Raw genomic sequence first — 18,196 nt, forward strand, 5'->3', positions numbered from 1 at the left:
CTGACCAGCTACCTTGTGTAAAGGTCCTAGATAAAACCTGGGTTGGAACTCCTCGGATTCTAGCATGCTAGAAGGAAATCACCAAGTGGGTTCCTAAACAACTTGGTTTAGGACCACGAGAGTGCAATCCTACTCACATCTACTCAGAAGTGAGCCCCATTAACTTCAACAGAACTGTCTCCTAGGGAAGTGTATATAGGACATCAAACATAACCCAGCAACTTAACATCTCCCCTGGCCCCATTCCATGGAAGCATATCTGTTTAGCTCCAAGCCTGCTAAGCCTCTTGAAGCCTTGCACCCCGGCTGACCTTGACAATTGCACACCTGCAGACCAGGTATGCCTTTGGTTCATCCACTGATTCCCCTAGCCTAAGGTATATCTAATGCCAACTTCCATCAGTCCCAGGCACGAGACAACAGAGAGGGATGATGGGAGTTGGAGTCCAACAATAATTGGAGGGCCACAGGTTACCCATCCCTGGTGTAATATGATTCTGTTTAGTCCAGTAACATTTCTTTATCCCAAGTTTTAAATCTCAATACTGATAATAAAAAAGATAGTTCTAAATTGCAGTGCTACATCCTGAGATTTACTTTCATCACACAAAGGCCCAGACTGAGTTTGCATGACAAGTTGTACTACTTTGGTAGCACTTTAAAAGAAGTATCAGTAGTTCATGCCTAATTACTCCTGTATTAGCTAGGTGATTCATCAGATCTGATTATGGATGCATAATGAATTTACCAAATCCGTATATATTAGCAAGATTAATTCTATACAAATTCCCACAATTCAGCCATGTGCTATTTGTTTTTGTCTCGCCTCCCCCCAATTCTTTTTTTTAATAAGCTAATTAGCTCAAATTATTTGTATTTGAATAAGGGCTTGAAACACACATAAGGAATGATGAGCTTCTAAGTAAGTAAATGAAAATGTATGCAGCCTACATTAATTGTGACGGAAGCTTCATAAAGAATTAATATCTTTCAGCCATCTCCGTTTTCCGTCATAATAATAGGTCTAATCGAGATGAGTGGGTAAAACAATGCACAGCCCATCACTAATGCAGCTACACATGGATTACTTAATGAACATCTTTAGGCACAGTTCCTGCTTTTGATGTTACGCACGGCAAAAAGTTTTCCCTGCCGCCTACAGAAAACAAGGCTACTCTTTCCCTAGGAGTTTTCATCGACTTTTTGTCATGAGCCCTGCGAGGAACTCTTGGCAGGACTGGTCAGAGGACGAGATCTGGGATCCAGGGGAGGGGCCCAGTGGTCTGGGAGTGACAGACAAGGGTGTTCTGGAGGGGTCCAGTGGAATGTCTACATGTAGCCTTCCCTGAGGTGTCAGATGGTGTCGAGGAGAAGGATGAATTGCTAACCTATCCCCTTACCTTCCCCCACTCCCCACTGTCTAGTCACCCCTTAAGCCCGCCTACTGCTGCTGACCCACCTCCGGCACATGAGGGAGTGGCAGAGGTGAAGCCAGGAGATGAGCTGCCCGAGTCGTCTCTACCTCCGTCACATGGACACATCACAGGCTGTGCAGGCACAAATGCAGCCTGTTAGCTAACCCACCTGCCAGAGAGGCAACTTCCTTGCCCAGTGTTGAGCTGAGAAACAAGTCCCACACAAGTTGTCCTGCCCACCCCATCCTTCATAACGGTGTGTTTCAAGGGTTGAAAGAACATCTTCACTTGTGCAGTCAAGCTGAGTGGTGCCTTCCAGTGAGCTTTTCCCTGTGACAAAATGGTGCATTAAAGCCACTGGCAATAATTGAGCCAAGAGTCCCGAGTCTGAATCTGTTGGTGGGAGACAGGACACTTTCTTCTTTTCTCCTCCTCAGTGTTCAGGAGGGGATGGGGACCTTTGTTTTAGCCCGAGAGCCACATTACCTCATAAGCAACCTTCCGGGGGCCATACACCAGTGGTAGGTGTGGCCAGGGGCAATAGAAAGGGGTGCCACGGATGTTACTTTGACCTTTATCCAGTAGGCAGCATTTCAGCCATGCAGATGGTTTTGACACCCACCTGCACATCTCTCCATCATCCATCCAGGTTAGCAAGAGGCGTGATCACAGTTCAAGGACACATTCCAGCCAGGCAAAAGCACTCGAGGAAGGCAGGGAGCAAGGGGGATGAGGGCTGTGGCCTGGGGGAAGTCTCGAGGGCCAGAGAAAGAGGTCTGGAAGGCTGCACTGCCTTCCCCCCCGATACTGAGGTTCCTCGCTCCTGCTCTGCAACCATGACATTTGGAGATTTTTCCTTAAGTTTATCGCTTTCGTGCTGTTCTGTGGAATCTGGGGTTTCTCCGTGAGAAGGCTGATAGCGGCAGAGAGGCTTCCCTTAAAGACTACCACACTTTCTAGGTCAGGTGTTGGCATTATCGGGCACCTGCCCAGGCCCAACCTCGGAGTCTCCTCCTTGCTGTCGCTTCTTGTTCACCTGTCCTTTCCATGCATGCAAAGGGTGACAAGAGTGAAGGGATGGACCATTGTCCTCCACTTGCCTTCCACTCTTCTTCTGGACAGTTATGTGGGTTGGGCCCCCCGGGACAGGGAGAATTTGAGGACAGGTGTAACAGGGGCAAGGAGAAGGTGGGCCTACTCAGGAAGGGGGGGTCACCTGAAGCCATCTTGCTTGACATCTAGAGCAAACACTGAAACTTCTCTTGTAACGTGGAACCGCAGCAGAGAGTAGGGTGTGTTCTAGATTACACTGTCAGCTCAAGCAAGGCAACAGTGTGCCCTGACGGGCCTAGCAAGTAAGCAACATTATACAGGCATACCCCGCTTTAACGTATGCAATTGGACCGGAGAGTATACTTTAAGCGAAAATAAACTTTAAGTGAAGCAATTGTCTTCACTTGTACTGCATGCAATAACCACTAGATGGCAGCGGCGTCATGCCAATAAAGTATACGTTATAGTGAGGCAACGTTAAGCGGTGTATGCCTGTATAGTTGTGCCTCCTAGAAAGTGTCCCCAAATCCTCTGCAATGCACAAGGGCTTCCCAGCAGTCTGACTGATATTGAAGACATAAAGTTTGAAAAGTGCTGCTTTTAATCAAGAATCTTACTATGCTAACAAGACTGGTGACAGCAGCAAGAGCAGCAAATGAAGGAATGATGGGAGCATTCACGTTACTTAAGCACTATTCCCTGGTAGTGATGGGCACGTGTGGAGCACTGCAAAACCTCCAGAGTTACATCCACCTCACCCACGGCATATTTCATTTGGCACCCTGGGGAAGGAAAGTGATGGCCACTTAGTGAGGGCTGCCAACCTGGATGGCTTTAAAAGAGGATTAGACAAAGTCATGGAGGATAAGGCTAGCCATGGCTACTAGTCACAATGGCTGTGTTCATGAAAGAGTTGTATGGCGGTGAAGAGAGTGCCGTTGCACTCAGGACTTATTTGCAGGCTTCCCATAGGCATCTGGCTGGCCGCTATGAGAACAGGAGCTTGGATTAGTTTGGCCTTTTGCCAATCTAGCAGGGCTTTTCTTTTCTTATTAGGGGTGTCGAAGACATGCAAGTAAGGACACTCAGATAAGCAAGACTCTCCTACTTGATTGCTTGTGTTTGCTTCAGTTTTGTGAACCTCCTCCTGCCCCGCCTATGGCCATACTACCCTGAACGTGCCCGATCTCGTCTGATCTCGGAAGCTAAGCAGGGTCAGGCCTGGTTAGTACTTGGATGGGAAACCGCCTGGGAATACCTGGTGCCGTACACATAGAGGAAGGCAATGGTAAACCACCTCTCAATACCACTTACCATGAAAACCCTATTAATATATCCAAAAAAGATTCATTGGGTTGCCATAAGCTGTAATTGACTTGAAGGCATATAACAACAACAACCTCCTCCTATCTCAAGGTCCAGAGAATGATGTGTTTTCACTCAAGGATATTTTTATGGTGTCACTTTAAATGCAAGATGGCACTACCCACACAGGGGCAAAGGTTCTGGTGGCAGAAGCCATATGACTTCCCAGAGGAAGCACTGAAGCAAAACATCCCACATTCATCCAGGGTTTTTTTTGGGGGGGGAGGAGTCTGTTTTGGATTGTTTGGTTTTGACACTGGGCTGAGGAAGATTTTTCATGTCAAACATAGAATTCGGAGATGACTGACAGCACACTTTTGAGTAAGGACATCATTTTCAGTTAATGCACAAACCCATGCTGAGTCCCAGCTCACCATTTTGCATGGCACTGTGGAATGCATTTCTCCATAGCGTTCCCCCCACAGAGGTAGGCAGGGTCATCTGTGGTGGAGAAACATGGCAGTTAGGCAACAGGGATGGCTTTCCTTCCCATTTCCCTGCTGATGTCCTTCAGCCACTCTTAGGATATAAGCATGAACTCAACCCATCTGCCAGCACCAGCCACAGGATTAGTAATGCTATCTGGTAGAGGCACCCTGACACCAGCTATATTGGGGTAGGGTGGGGAAGGAGGATTTCAGGCAGAAATCAGGGATAGGGATCTCCCAGATGTCCAGACTGAAGTGGGGTGAACATAAATGAATTGAAATTCAGACCTGCTCTGAATTGAGCTCCCCAGTTTTGACACAGGAGCAAGCAGAATGCTTTTCACACTGAGCCCATTCTCAGTGGTGTCTCCCAGGCTCTCCTCTCAGACCCCCATCCTCTGATTAGAGATGGAAGGATCTGTCAGTTTTAGTTTCTCACTTTTCCATTCTTCAGTTCTCCATATTTCTGCAGGGATTTGTGATTTTTTTTAAAAAAAATCCTCATGAAAGTCCTCCAGCATTTTAGTGCAAATTTCTCTTAATATACCAACTTTTGTAGGCAGTTTTGACTAATGTACACATTCTTGCAAGGCATTTTGTCATATAATGCATTTTTGCATGTTATGTTCACGCATATATTCATTTTTATGCACACTTTTCCCTAATTTTTGTAAATACTGGTTGGGAATCTGCATTGCAAAATTCAAGTAAGTGCGAATTTCAGAGGATGGCTGTGTTTTGGTTCTCATCTTGTTTTGGAAAGCGCACATTTAATAGATTTGCCTTTAAATGTGAACTTAATCAATTTTTTCACCCATAGGCATGAACTTTGGGGCAGAAGTCTACAGCTATGGGGGGCAAGAGTGGCGCCAGAGGGAGCAGCAGATGATGAGCACAGTGGCACCTGTGGCAACCTATGGCACCCAGATATGCTGGTCAAGGCTCCAGCCACCTATTATATTCCTTTTCCCACAATTCCATTGGGCTCCATGTGTGTGTAAAGCAGAGCAGGCAGGGTTGCCTGGGGGGGATCCCCAAAGGGCACTTTCTCTGGGGTCCCTTCAAACCTGGCAGCAATGCTGGGCTTGAAATCAAATGATGGCAACCCTATATGAGTCCAGCTCAACACACAGCTATGTACGTGGAGTCAACAAGGTCTGATACTGGATACTGCAGCTGCTATCGGCCTCAGACATTTCCGTGCACGAGCTCTCAGGATTTCATTTCCTTCGGCCCTTCTTGGCATCTTCTTACTCACCGTTTTTGTCTACACAAAGATACTGTACTTTGGGATCGGGCAGGCCAGCTTGTGTTTAAAAAAGAAAAGAAAAAGTCCTTCACATATGCTGCATTGTTTAGCTCTTATCAACGTTAGTTTTCAACAACAGCACACATCAGTTTATGCAGGTGAGAGAATTCAGATGTGAAGGGATGGCCAAAGCAGGCAATGGCAAAGAAAAAATGATGGGGGGAAGAACAAAGGAACAAACAGATGTCTGGACGTATATTACTGGGTGCGGGAGGTGTGTTCTTGGATTACAGCAAGGATGGGGAACCTTAGGCCTGAGGGCTAAATGCAGTCCTACCGGCCTATCTGTATGGCCCTCATGATTCTCCATAGGCCACATCCCCTCCCCAGCTACACACCCCTTCTCCTCAGGCCATATCTCTCGCCAGCCCTGTCCTGCACCATCCTTGAGTATTTTTGATTGTCTAGAATTTGTTCGCCAGGTCTGATAATGCTTCCAGCTTGCCCCAATGGAGGACAGAGAAAACTGTGTCAGTGTGTACAGAAAGTAGCCGACGGTACCAAGTTAAAATTCACAATCATTGCTTTGCCCATTTTTGCCTCTCCCACCATCCACCACTGGCATGTGGCCCCAGAAGGTTTCTGAGAAAGGAATATGGCCTTTGGACCAAAAATGGCACTCCCTTTCTAGTTTACAAAGGATGAAAATCAGTTTGACCCAAAGCACAGCTCTCTCTCTCTCTCTCTCTCTCTCTCATTCTCTCTCTCCACACACACACACACACATATGCAATTACTAGTTTCATTCACTTTCAGTCAAAAGACACCACAATGCGGTTGAGGTTCACCAAAGTGGGTGCAGACTCACAGACAGCTTTGCCAAGGTGTTAAATGCTTCACTTCTCTAGCACACACTGACAAACACTTTGTTTTCATGACAGCTTCCTCAATGGGAAAAAAAATGCATTCCTTGCTTTGAATGTGAGCCTGATGAAATAATTCAGCTTAGCAATGGCTGCTATGTGGGTGCAGGGTGGGTGGGAGAAAAATCCCTGTGCTAGGACCTACAGCAATGCAAACTGTCTATGTAAAATGATTAAGAGATTAAGGACTTCAAAGGCTGGTGCAAGGCCGGCAGTAGTAAACCCCAAAACGAGGCTCATCCAACTGGTGTTGATGATAGGCCTATCACTGACGATTTCCATTTGACACCGTTATGATACAGGAGTCTTGCAAAGTGACCCTGGGGGCACTGCTAGCATGGCAGCTTACAGGGTGAAAGAAAAGCAGAAATAGATACCATAGTACAAAACATCCTTGCAAAGCCATCACAAATTGTCTAGACAAGCAAAAGCCAATGCTACCTAGGAAGCAAGCTGCCTTAAACCAAGTAGGACCTTTGGTTCATCTACCTCAATATTGCCACCACACCAAAGAAGACTCGTGACACAGTTATGGTATAATGTTATATTTATTAAAATATAACAAATATTAAGCCATAATCAAATTCAATCCAATTAATCCAATTTTAACTCCTTCGGGCAGGTGAGGTGCAGACTAACTAGTAGGGAATTCTCCCTCAATCTTAAATCAGGTCAGTCACCTTGGACTGTAACTCCGCACCAAGGATGTGGGAAACGTCATCCCTCCTTGCTATTGGAGTCAGGTATGTGGTTCCAACTTCCGCATCCTGGCCCCACCGTACAGGCGTTCACCATGACGCACAAGCCGTTCCCACTAGGACACTCCCCAGATCTGCACCAGACATGAAGCATTGATGGTTCCCTATGGAGTGCCCTTTAGCAAAATGCCTCAGCCTCCTTTCTTTTTCCCCAAATACCTCACCTGCCCGAATTCCACGCCAGCCGAAGCAGAACAACCCGAACCACTCCCAAAAAGCCAATTGAATTGACCCAAGCAGTATTGAGTAGGCAAAACCAAAGGGATTCTGAAAGCAGGATCCCCCCCCCCAAAATGCCTACTCAGCCCCATCGGCGACTAGCAAAGCCCATACTAACGAGGGAAGGAGGGAGGGTGCTACAAGGCAAAATGGCAGGTCTTCCAGGTAGGAGCAGTCTTATATACCCGCTGATCCCTGTCTCCTAATTGGCCCTAACATCACCACCTGACCCCCTTTGCTTTCTTCGCGAACCTTCCCAAGCCTTCTTCTCAATATGGGTGGCGGCAAACACGCCCCCTCAAAGCGGGAACGCCATTGTCTAAACCGATTGGCAGTGGACCTCCAAAACTCCAGGCAGAGGTCTCTCCTAGCTCTATTTGAAGATACCACACATTGAACTTGGGACCTTCTGCACGCAAAGTTACACCACTTCCTCATATACATTTTTGGATATGTGGCTTAAATTTCAAATGTTGGATCTTATGTTTTGTATCTGACTGCGAAAAATCAAACACTTAACCTATTGATCTAGCTTTTCCACTCTCAAAATGTGCCATAATTGCTCATCATTTACATCTTGTTAGCTTTGCAGACGCTTGGAAGCATACAGAAAAAACACACACAACACATTGCTGGGCACATTGATTGCTTTTGTCCCTCACTCTTGTTATAAAAGACATAGGCTATGACTATTGATATAGCCATAATGGCACACACAAGAGAGAGGTGTCAGCAGGGTTGGAGGGGGATATCTCAAGGTTTGCATAAGTATAAAAAACTTTAGGGGGGGGACTCTAAGCAGAGAAAACCAAAAATCCCAGCAAGGGCTAAGCATATTTGGTGGGCATGGAATGCTAACTGACTGTTGTCAGGGAGGGAATGGGGGGTGGGAGAGTGGGAAAGGAATGGAGTGGCTGTGAACCTGAACAGCAACACTGCAACATTTGGTTACAGGTCCCACTTGGGCCTTGATTCAGTTACTTTTAGGGATGGGGCAAATATTCAGAAAAGGCGGGACATCGCTCACAGAACCCCTAAATCTGGAAGAAATGACGCGCATGCAAAAGGCAATGCTGTGAGGAGGCAATATAATGTGCTTAGGTATATGAACTAACATCCACAAGCTGATGTGAAGGGGCTTTTTTCCACTCTGGTTTCTTAAATCTGGTCTTTGCGGTTCTTATATGCTACACAAGATTCCATGTTTATCATGTGGCTCTGGATAAGATGCTTGGACTTTGCACACTGACGCCAAAAACTACAGTAGCCTGAAAGCGAAATCTGCACCTTGTCCATATCAGCACTCTATATCCAAGAGAGGCCAATCAGATGGATGATCTCAAGTAGTGCATCAAGGTCATCTCATTTCTGTGCTCCCAGCATCTGCCATTCAGAAATAATATACTACCTAATATTTAGCAAGTTGAACAGCTTAGGATGAGGGTGGAAAAGTCATAACCTCAGGGTTCTCAGACAGTGGCTTCCAGTCCTATACATTATTCAGTTTTTCACCTCCTAATATAGCATTTAAAGACAGATTTGCCATGTGCGTATTCATATACACATGGGGAAGAGCCACAGCTTTGCAGGCAGAAGTTCCACAACATCTCCAGGGAGGGGTGAGAGAGACTCCTGCCTGAAATCCTGGACCAAGATCTGAAATCCTAGAGAGTCACTGCCATCTGTGTAGACAATACTGAGCCATAATGGACCAGTGACCTGACTCAATATAAAACATTTTCCTGTGTTCCCATTGTTGGTCCTGTTGCTGTTATCTGTTAATAATATTTGCCTGCATGAAGCATTCCATTTCCACTCAGACTCTGGAAACTGACAGCTATTCCCACAGCAGAAGGCTGGAAAGAGCATTTGTGATCATAGAACTTTCCCAGACTGGTCACTGTTCCATCAATGCAATGTTTATTTATTATTAAGTGTATATCCTGTCCTTCCTCCCAGAGAAGCCCAGGGCAGAAAAACAACAAGCAATAAAATAAAAAATCTTTAAAACGTATTAAAACAATTCCAATACAGATACAAAATGTGTATCTGTTAGGAAGCACCTCCCAGATCCAGTGGTGCAGTGGTGGATTTTGAAATACAGGAGCTCATCATCACAGCCCCCATAGCAATGCCCACAAGGACAGTCCAAGAATGCAAGAGAGAGAGAGAGAGAGAGAGAGAGAGAGAGAGATGAAGATGATAATTCTGATGATGAAGAAGAAGTTGCCTTATATACCGAGTCAAGAGCATTGGTCTAACCTGCTCATTATTGTCTTCATAAACTGGCAGTTGCTCTCCATGGTTTCAGACAGGAATCTTTCTCAGCCTTTCCTGGAGATGTGAACTTGAGATCCTCAGCATGCAAAACATGTTCTCTATCATAGGAGCCAGGCAGATTACAAATGTAATTAACTTCCAAAACTCAGTTTTTCAGTTTCGGAGACAGCCCAAGGCACTGGAGGAACTGAAGCAAAAACTCAAAATAGTACCCCCCCCATGATGTTAAAAATGAAATGATAAGCTAAATGATTAACAAATTGCTCCCCTTTAATGGTAATCCAAAGTCGACATCACCTTGCTTAATGTTGGGGCTAAACCTGATTTTAGGTTCAAATGAAATCTTGTAAGACTACATTTCAGCAGTCATCATACCAGGACAGCAAACAAGAATTCTGAACACAGGTTGGTTTGTGCTGTGAAGTTCAATCCTATTATAAAATACAGACCTTCAAGTATGCCTCTCTTTAAATAGGAAAACCAAATACACATGGAATCATTTGTGTACTATTTATATCCTGAAATTGTTTCTGAAGCAATGCTAGACCTGCAGATGACAACTGCTATCAGAAAAGCATAATGCCTGCACATGCTTGTAACTAACATTGTTTTAACCTTAAGGTATGCGGCCTCTCAGAAATACGGCTAGTCACTACCCCCAATCTCTTTCTACCTTGTAAGAATCATTAATGTTAGGTCTATCTACACCATTGCACTTCCTCTTTTCAAACTTACCTGCAAAATACCAAGCATAGTCCAGAGAATAAAAGTGTTAGATTGGGACCATATCCCACTTTGAGATAGCCTTGGAATTGGTTGCCTGCCTAAGCCCCCTCAGCAAAACACAGGGACCCTCCTCTACTTGTAAAAATCAAAGTAGCAACCACTCCTATTATGCTGTAGTGAGCATAAGTTACAGTGTTACAAGCCACAAGGGTGGGGAGGTTTTGCCCTTCCAGATGTTGCTGAATTACAGTTCCCATTAACCGAGGCTATTGGCCATGCTAGCAAGCGCTGATGGGAGTTGGTGTCTAACAGCATTTGGAGAACCACATATTCCTCAACCCTTGGCTTTAGGAAACAGTGGGATCAGGCCTGCACAGAAAGGTGTCCTCAGTGAATCTGCGATTTCCTGCATGCAAAGCAGATGCTCTACCACTGAGCTATGATCCTCCCTTGTAACACAGGAAGGTGCCTTCTACCAGACCAGGCTCTCTGTTCATCTAGGCCAGTAGTCTATTCTGAATAGCAGCAGCTCTTCTGTCACCTGCTATCTTTGGATGCCAGGGACCAAACTTAGGGCCTTCTAAATGCAAAGGAGGCGGTGCTCTACATCTGAGTTATAGCCCCTTTCCTTCACACCCATCTTATAAACTACCATCCTGCAATCACTGAGACATACAACAGGCACATCTAGAAGCAAGATCACAGAACTGATACTGTAAAATGCTGTTTCCCGTTCCCAAAAGGGTCAAGAAGTAGGGCCAGCTCAAGACATGTTCCTGCCTAACACTTCCACATACAGAAGTTGACTGGAGTGGAGTTGGACGTTCTTTCAATACTGTCAGTGGGATAGTGTCCCCCATGGCCCCTGAGGGCAGCAGACAAGTTTAGCTGGTGTAGTTTAGGGGGGCAGCTGAAGGCAGGTGGCTAATTTAAGGGAATATTGCTGGTCTTGGACCGAATTAAATAAAATTCAAAATTTAAGGGAATGCTACACCCTGCAGCATATGCAACCTGATGCAGTTGCCTCATTTTGCCTAATGGTGAGACCAGCACCGTCAAGAAGCAGAAAAAAGAGTTTTAGCCTGTGGCTTAATAAATTATATAAATAAATAAAAACTTTGCCAAGGAAACAACTACATGTTGGCAATGACCATCGGGTTAAGAGGATGCCTGACCTACCCACAAATAAATGGGTGGACATCAATGGAAGGCCAGTTGTCAGTTTAAAACCACATTCACCATTAGGAAAACACAGCAGCTGTAAAAGCAGCTTTGTTAGACGGGCTTCTGGGTAGCAAGAGGAACAAGGAGGAGTTTCACGCCAAAGCTCTCGTGGCAGCACGATTTTGTTTTGTACCTATGTACCATGCAAAGACAAGGTGACTGGGGAAATTAATATGGTTGTGGCTGCTGAGGGAATTCCAAGGGCAGCACGCAGAGAAAAATCAAATCACAGCTTAGTTTTTCATTACATTTTCCATTAATATCCAAGTTGTTTGGGGGCAATTCAGATTACAGCACATCACATGAGCTTCTCTTGCAAGGAGTGCTGCTACCTCTCAGCTCCGCTCATTCAGAACAGTCCGTAATTGCAATGTTGATTTGCAGCACAATCATTGGACATGTCTGATGCAGAGAGATCCTGGACTAATTCTTTCCTTCCAAAGCAGAGGTCATAAGGGGGTCATATCCAAATCTAGACCTAGAGAGCAGGTCCTTTAGCCCAGTGTCCCCGAGGTCAGTTGCTGGGGCTGGGTTTATGAGTCTGTGTGATGACAGGTGCTGGCTTTAGTTCGTAAGAAACACTTGCTCTGTTGACTAAGCAACGTCAGAAGGTCAAGATTCAGATATTCAGACCTGGTCAAACAAAAGGCTCCACACAGCCTGGCAATTACAGGGGCTGATGCTGCACATCCTTAATTCCCATCTGCAGCTGTAATGCACTCTGAAGCCTGAGCTTAGGCGGACCCAGATAGCTCAGCCTCAGGCCCCAGTTGTTCTGATCTATCGATATCAGATGGATACACAGTCAAATCAGAAAGGCAGGCCTGTGGTTACAGCACCATGGATAGCTCCAAGTAAGCAACTGCAACAAGGTTTCAAGGTGAACTGAGGGCTTTCTGTCTTCCTCTAGCTTCACCCACCTGGTCTGAAGACAGACGGTTGTATGCAACTAAGTCCTACTCAGAGTAGAGCCACTGAAATTAATGGACCTAAGTTAGTCATATCCATTAACTTCAATAGGTCTACTCTGAGTAGGACAAGCATTGAATATCACCTTGTGGTTTTTAAAGGTCAGCCATCTGACCTAAAGGAAAGCATTGCTTGGCCTTTCTGTGGCCTTCCACTTGGCACACTTCCTATGCTGTTGGGCAATTATGTGCTGGGAGCGCTTGATTCCTCTAACAACTTAGGCTCAGGGGATGGCATCTGTGATGGTCCTGGCTCAGGCGCTGCAGGCTCTGGACAACATTCTCAGATTCCATTGGCTCCAAAGCATCAGTCTTGGGCTCTGCTGGCTGTGATCCAACAGCATTGGGAGCCTGGTCCAATTCCCCAGCTGGTGGTAAAGTAGTCCCCGAATTTGGTTGGTTCCTCTTCCTCTGATTCTGAGCTCAAGGCCATGACATTAGTTGTATCCAAGTAAGTTTTCCTCAGAGTAGACCCACTGAAATTAATGAACCTAAGTTAGCCATGTCCATTAACTTTAATGGGTCTACTCTGAGCAGATACAATTTAGGGTTTTCTAATTCAAACTCCCATAGTACCTAGCACCCCTTCCATGAGCCACTTAAAAGCTTTGAGTGGAGCCACTACTGCAGGATTGGGCAACCTGCTGCTATCAGCCTAATTTCATGCCATCCTCTGCAAGTGACCAGTTCTGACCTCTGGAAAGAAGGATCTGTCACTCCCCCAGCTGGATGTAGAGAAAGAAAGAAAGAAAGAAAGAAAGAAAGAAAGAAAGAAAGAAAGAAAGAAAGAAAGAAAGAAAGAAAGAAAGAAAGTCACACCCAATTTTGACTTTGGTGCTGCCCTCCATTGTTTTAGTCCCAACTACTGCTAGCAGGTGGCCCTTGATATATTACCCTGGAGGAATGTGGCAAATGAGTAATGGGAGATAAATATGATTCAGTTTGAAGACAAGCTTTCCTAATTCACACTTTCCAAAAGAATATGGAAACGGAAACCCAGCCATGTTTCAAAATTCATACTTCTCTGAATTTTTCAATGCAGTTCTCTAGCCAAGTAATTCCCCCCCCCAAATGAATATGCTAGTGAAGTCTGCATACAAATGCATATATTAGTGAAAATAACACACACACACATTATATTATGGGGAATTGTTTTGAAAAATGTGTATACTGTATTAGACAAAATTGAATACAAAAATGTGCATCTTAAGAGAAATTCTCACTGAAATGCCGCTGAATTTTAATTTTACCTAATAGGCACATTTTCCATAATATAATGCATTTTGAATGCTTTCACTAATATACATTTTGGAAAGTGTGAATTAAGTAGGTTCACCTTCAAATGCAAACTGAATCAAATTTTCCCACATCCCCAGCTATGAGACAGGGTCAAATCTATTACAGAGCCAGCCATCTCTGAGGTGATTACGTTTGTGTAACAAAATACACTTTGGAACCTCAGATCACCATCCAAATAATATAGTGGTCCACAAAAACAGAGTTGGCCATCCCTGTGGGCAATCTGCCTTCTTCTTGGGGAAATCGCCACAGAAGATCAAAGTACACAGGTGAATCTAGCAAAGGGCTGCCTTTGAAGACTGTTTGGGAACTCCAAATGGTTCAGAATGCTGCAGCCAAGCTTCTTATGGGGTAGCATATAGCAATATCACATCACCTCCCTTTTGTAACAACGGCAGTTTGACCACAAAGTGGTGGGTTTTGACCTATAAAGCCTGAAACCTTCTTCCATATAATCGTACTCTTCCACAGAGGTCCTTCTCACTGGCATTTGAGCCCTCCTAGTTATTTTAGCTGCTGTGGATTTTAGCCCATCTCCTAGCTGTTGTTAATCTGTTCCAGCTATTAATCTGCTATTGGAAAGGGAGGCAACTTGCTTCTTGGGGAGGGGGTGTGTGAACCAGTGCAGGATGCTGCTATCAATATACACAATTAGAAAATTACATATGATCCACCACTTGATTTCACACTTCCACTTATTTATTTATTTTAATACCAGGAAATGATGCAACTGAAGAAAGGCAACATTCTGCCTACTTGGTATGTGTGGTGTACATGTATGTTTGTTTTACAATACTATCTCACCGTAGGGAATTTTTTAAAAAGTACATCAGTATTATGATGTTTTTTTGAATCATTGGGTGACTCTGCTGCACTCTACAGGAATAGCACGGATTTATGTTGGGGCGTTATTGTGTATCTAATAAATCACAACCTCAAAATTCTGACTCACTCAGAGGTCTGATTGATGGTCCGTGGGTCCTGTTTTTCAAGACGTATTTGGTAGATACTATGAATATTAGAGGCAGAAAGTTACATTCCTCTGTGAACATTTGGAACCAGTCAAGATGAGATAAATAAAGAAGGCTTAATTCATATCAACACTCCCCCACACAATTAAGCAAACTAATAAAGTAGGAGTAGATGAAGCATTAGGGCCAGGTTAAGGGAAATCAACTAATTTCAAAGGAATGTCTTGTCCTAAGTGCTATCAGAAGCTGGGGAAACAGAATGAGCAACAAGGTGGCCTGAAATCTTGCAGCACATAAAGACAGGGATGAAAGCTGAACGGCATCTAAGCAATCAGGCAGTCTAGCACTAATGAATTCAATAGCAGTGAAGCCCATTTTCTTCCGCTAGCTATTCTATAAACAATTTACTGTGCAAATGTATCTTTGAGGGATACAAATTGTCCCATATTAAGATTCTTTGCAAACTGTTTCTAGATGACAGCTATGAAAGGCTATAAACAGTTCTTGGAACTACGTGGAAAATACAGATTTTTTTTTAAGTAGATGAACTCTAAGTGTTGAGAGCTGGTTGAAAGTATAAGTGTGTTTAGCAGAAGGAAATGGTAGCAGACTGAGAAAAAAATAAAGAATGCATGCAATCAATGAGAGGCCTGCCGCTACAAAACGGCATATCGACATGAACGGAAATTCAGGGCATATCCCCTCTAAAATTGGTGGGCTGGGAACTCACCAATAGGCTGCAGGAACGTTCCAAGTGACTTAGCAGCAGTGGGTGGCATGTACAATGTAATGCAGAAGGCTAACATGTTTACTTGACAATGAGTCCCACTGGTTTCATTTGTTTCCAGCAAATGCATTTTGGATTAGGGTGTAAACTAACTACATCTAGACATCCATTGGATGAAGTGTGTTGCATTTCTCATTAGATTCAAATTCTCATTAGATACGGGTCTTAGGACTGAGCATAGAAGGTGATTCCGTGGAGAGAACAACTACAAAATACACACATCGTTTTCAATTCTGCAACCTGTGGATTGCAGATATCTATTTATCTATAGATCAACATCTCTCTCTATATATAGATCAATATTTATATATAGCTATATTGTTTGGAAATAATTGACATGCAGAAAGCTGCAAAATGTCCATTAGACATCCCATACCGGGCATATTTTATTTGGCACCCCAAGGAAGTAAGATGATGGCCACTTAATGATGGCCACCAACTTGGATGTCTTTAAAAGAGAATTAGACAAATTCATGAAGGGTGAGGCTGTCAATGGCTACTAGTCACAATGGATGTGTTCCACCTCCACTGTCAGAGGCAGTATGCCAATTGCAGGGAATCAAAAGGGGAGAGAGTGCTGTTACTGTTGGCCTTGCGTGCTTGCAAACTTCCCATAGTTATCTGCTTGGCCACTGTGAGGATCGGAAGCTGGATTAGATGTGCACTTGGCCTGACCTATCAGAGCTTTTTTATCTTCTTGAGGACATTACAATGTAACTGGCCTGGCCGTGAGCATCCCTACACAAGTCTAGTCCTGAAGAATGTGTTTATGAGCCTATGAGGAGGAGATGCTGAGGCTTCAAGTGCATCAAGCAGCAAGTACCAGACAAAGCTGTCTAAGCAAGCTAAGCTCCTGGTAACTGTATGAAGGCTGGCCAATCCACAGACTTCATATTGTCTGTAAGTCTCAGGAGCTGATGCTGCATTCCAGTTCCCTTCAGGGAAAAGTTCTCCATGGCTTGAGCAGAAAGGCAGGCCAGAGGAGTTCACCAGGCTTGGTCCCAGCCTCTTCCTCTTGGATTCCTAGTTCATGCCCCTGCCAGGATCACACATTTCTTAATTTTTAAAATAAAGGTTTTTATGTATTACAATTATCTGGTTAGAAGCCTTCAGTGTCCTTGCTAATTGCCATGTAGTCTATTTATGGTCCAAGTCTATTTATGCCCTTAAGAATGAACAGGTGTAAAATTTACAAGTCTGCTCCATCCCATTTTCACATCAATTTATGATTTAAAAAAAAATTACAAAAATTCAGAATATTTACTTTATCACAAACTACATATTTCATCATCTATTTTAGCCCACTGTACACAGTCCTAAAGTGTTTTATCCTTAAATGCATATTTTAAATGCATTTTTGCTTGTTTTTCCAGCTGAGATCTCTATTGTAAAATTCAGAGAAGTATGAAATCCAAAGGATAATTATTTTCCAAACTGTACTTGACACTAATCCTAACCATGTCTACTCAGAAGTAAGTCTAACTGAATTCAATAAGACTTACTCCAAAGTAAGTGAGGATTGCAGGCGATGCAAATTAGATCAGTTCATTTAAAAATGCACAACAAATGAAATTCTCCACAATCCCTACTACCATGTTTAGGGGTTTTATTTTTTTGGGGGGGGGGAGCCATCAAACAGGTAATTACTATGAAGACAATGAAACATATTAACTTTAAAGTGCCAGCAATCAACAGAGATAAACACATAAATAGTTTTGACAGACACTTTTAAATGCATTCCATATCCTACACTGGAGATAAGCTCTTGTGTTTAAAATAATAATAATCTTTCAACCTTACAGGTCTAAATTGTTTTCTCTCCATTTATTTGAAATGCTTTGTACTGCTTTAAGCTTAGGGAATGAAGGTAGCTTGATATGAGAAAACAATAACTAAAAAGGCACAAAGGAATTTCCATTATATTTCAGATCCAAGGATTGTATCAAAAATTAGTCACAGACCCCCTGAAATTAATGGACATGACTAGCTCAGGTACAGGAATTCCAATGAGTCTCCTCTGAGCAAGGTGTAGGATAAATTTGATTCAGTTCACATTTAACACCAAATCTATCAAACACACACTTTCTGAAACAATATGAGAACCAAAACAGCCATCCTTCAAAATACACACTTATCAGAATCTTGCAATGCAGTTCTCCAACGAAACAATGTTTACAAAAATGCATATATTAGGGTAAAGTGTGCATAAAAACGAAGAAAGTATGAATGAAAATAACAAAGAAAAATGTATTACATGATGAGTAACTACTTGCAAAAATGTGTGCATTAGTCAAACTGCCTACAACAATGTGTTTATTAGGGAAAAATGCATTAAAATGCTGAAGAATTTTCATGGTTTTTTTTTTTTAAAGTTGCAGACTGTGGAGAGCTGAATTTAAGACTGGGAAAATGAGAAACGGAGAGAACCAAAACTGACAGATTCTTCCATCCCTAACTCCGAGTATAACTTAGATGGATATTACCGCAAGAAAGCAAGGACTATACCATACCTCTGATAGGACTATTTCATT

The 18,196-nt window shown here is 43.6% G+C and overlaps 1 protein-coding gene and 1 non-coding gene across 5 annotated transcripts in view; one reads left to right on the plus strand and one right to left on the minus strand.

The window, feature by feature from the left end:
• The window catches only part of KIRREL3 (kirre like nephrin family adhesion molecule 3), a 973,594-nt gene that overhangs the window by 581,186 nt on the left and 374,212 nt on the right, over positions 1-18,196 (minus strand). The window lies entirely within an intron of this gene.
• Positions 3,623-3,741, plus strand: LOC133368852 (5S ribosomal RNA). The gene has a single exon (XR_009758772.1). It is a non-coding gene; the product is annotated as a 5S ribosomal RNA (ribosomal RNA).

This window comes from Rhineura floridana, chromosome 12, assembly GCF_030035675.1.
Source record: "Rhineura floridana isolate rRhiFlo1 chromosome 12, rRhiFlo1.hap2, whole genome shotgun sequence".
Classification (NCBI taxonomy): domain Eukaryota; kingdom Metazoa; phylum Chordata; class Lepidosauria; order Squamata; family Rhineuridae; genus Rhineura; species Rhineura floridana.